Below are 2,608 nucleotides of genomic sequence, written 5' to 3' on the forward strand. Positions count from 1 at the left end.
CACCTCTCCTCCTCTACCCTTCCAAACATAGGTCCTCATATGGAATTTCAAACATTTAATGATTAATCATTAATTAATCATTAAATTAAATATTTCTGAGAAGGAACAAACCTGGCCTCCACAGAAGCTCAACACTGAGTCCCTGAACCAGAACTGTTAACACCATGAAATGTGAGATTTTGGTAAGAGATGAATGTTCACTGGACACATTTGCAAAGGGAAGGAAAAAGGCTAACATGAAGTGAAATTTATTGCACATTGCATCTCTTATTTTAAAAACAGAAACTCCTATTGAAATATAACCTGTTCAAAACAGGCCAGGCATCTGCTTCCTGTGCAGCAGATCTGTGATTGCTATGGTGTCTCCTAGGGGTACTGTGCTGCTTAGCTCTGTCTGCTGTCAGAGACATCCAGGTGGCATCAAGATCACAGACTGCAAAACAGTGCTGCCTGCACTTGGGGCCTGAGGCCCACATCCCCAGCACGTCCATTTCGGGGGAAAAAAGGCACACCTCTGCACTCTGGACCAACTAATGGTAGAGTCCCTTCTTGATCTCAAGAGCAAAGAACAGCCACAATGTGCAGGGCAGACGCCCCAGAACGACCCAGGTTTTACCTGGGAAAAGAAAAACTCCAGCAGGACTCAGGAGAAGAAGTCACTAAAACATCAAAGAGCTCCCTGTGCAACAGTGCACCAGCAATGGTGACATGAATGCTAATCCCCTAAAAATACAACCAGAGAAGCCACTAGTGTTCACAGCCAGCAATAACCTTCAGTCCTGTGTCCCCCATTTCTCCTTGACCACTTACAAAGCATCCCCCAAAGTATTTCTAAGTGTTATTGTAATGCACAACACATGGAGAGGCTGTATCTAGGCTGTAAGAATAACCTCTGCTTGTAAAACACACAATGAGATGTCATGGATGCCTTACAGGGCAGGTGGAACACCCAGACGGGGTACAAAGTATGTCAGCCCCTTCCCCACTGTTGCCACAGGCCCCATGCCTTTGCGGGCAGCTGGCCTGCACAGATCTCCGTGCTGGTGGCAGCTGTGGGAGGTAGCGTGGACTGCACAGTGTCTGGGAGGTACAGACAGCCTTATGCCCTCACGAACACCTCAGGAGAAGGAACACTTGGAAACCGAAAGCGGTCCTTACGCTAGGCAGGCCATGACTCCAGAAGAGAAACCTGTTTGGGGCGGAAAGGTAAGAAACAAGAAGTGCCATGGTTGTGCAAGCTTGCCTGTTTTGTGGCAGCAGAGGCAGCACGGTCACTCAGTGTCCCCAGGGCAGCACTGGAACTGCACTGCGCAGTCTTGCTCTCAGTCTGCAGCCTCAGAGCCCCAGAGACTTCGGCACAATCTGCCTGGCAATCTTGTGAAACTGCTCCTGTCTTCTCGCCACATTTTGGAAGTATTCAGCATAACTCCACTTTCATCGTTGGGCTCTGCCAGTATGCTCACGACCGACGGCAGGATCTCCTCTGCACTGTACCCTGGGTACCACTTCTCAATGCCGCTACGGTAACCCATGGGGTCATCACCCGGCCCCTGGAGGATCAAAATGCAGACTCTGGGGTGTGGGTAGATGTTGGGATGGAACATCTTGCAAGTGAACCTCTTCAGAGGACTCAGTGGGTAGTCAAGTGAGAAAGTCATGATGCCAAGAGAAACACTAAACTCAAAATTGGTATTTTGGGGGCCTATGATCAATGCCTCCCATTCAAAAAAATTCTCTTCATTCATGGGGCCCACCACAATTCCTTCTGGAGGATTCAGGGTTAGTTGCTTGTAGTTGGCCATCAGCCTCTTGAATACTGTCACCACCATGTCCCCAGCCATTGTGCCAGCCACCTCTACTCATCTGCACCCTGGTGCCAGGGTGAGAAGTCTTTCAAGGGAAATTTTGTAGGATTAAAAAAAAATGCTTTATATCTCTAAAAAGAGTCTATCTCTTCCAGTTATACCACTGTTGGATCCCTGGACCAAAGATAAATTCAAATAAAATCTGTTCCACTTTTTGTTCATTTTCCCAGTGTGTTGATTTTGTTGTAGTTGCTGAACACTCCATACTGGCAAACTGTGATTTTGAGCATTTTATCAAAACATTATTTCATTGACTTTAAAATATTTATTCTTTAAAAAATTAGTGGCTGGAGGCAGGGGAGGAGAGAGATTATGATGCCCCAAAAAGTAAATTAATTGCTCTTTCAAATATTTTTGTTGTTATTGTCCTTTGCCAGAAAGGAGGTCAACTTTCCAGTTTAGTCTTTATCTTGGCGACTGGCAAGAAGCAAAGAATTTTGACTCATGATCTTTTGGACTGTCTTGAGAAATCAAATGTGGCTAGATATGGAAAGGCCTTGATTTTATCAGTGATTAGTTCCTAACAGTAATAGAGGCATGTAATCAAGGCATCACTCAGTTATGAAGAGGACAGAATATTTCTTTGAAACATGGGCACTAACAATCTGATGGACATAGCTTCCTTACTTTCAGAGTACAGTCTACTCCGGGTTCACTGTGATTAGAAATCACCTGTTATCAAGGGTTGAGTGTTACAGTACAGCCTGTTATTTCAAATGTACTTAGCAGAGGCATAATAAATC

At 45.3% G+C, this 2,608-nt stretch overlaps 1 pseudogene across 1 annotated transcript; it reads right to left on the reverse strand.

Annotated features, from left to right (window-relative positions):
* Nucleotides 1-1,235: 1,235 nt before the first annotated feature.
* Nucleotides 1,236-1,886, reverse strand: LOC306663944 (ubiquitin-conjugating enzyme E2 G2-like; annotated as a pseudogene). The gene has a single exon. The product of its transcript is annotated as a ubiquitin-conjugating enzyme E2 G2-like (transcript).
* Nucleotides 1,887-2,608: the final 722 nt, after the last annotated feature.

Source organism: Sciurus vulgaris (genome assembly GCF_902686455.1).
Source record: "Sciurus vulgaris genome assembly, chromosome: 6".
NCBI lineage: Eukaryota > Metazoa > Chordata > Mammalia > Rodentia > Sciuridae > Sciurus > Sciurus vulgaris.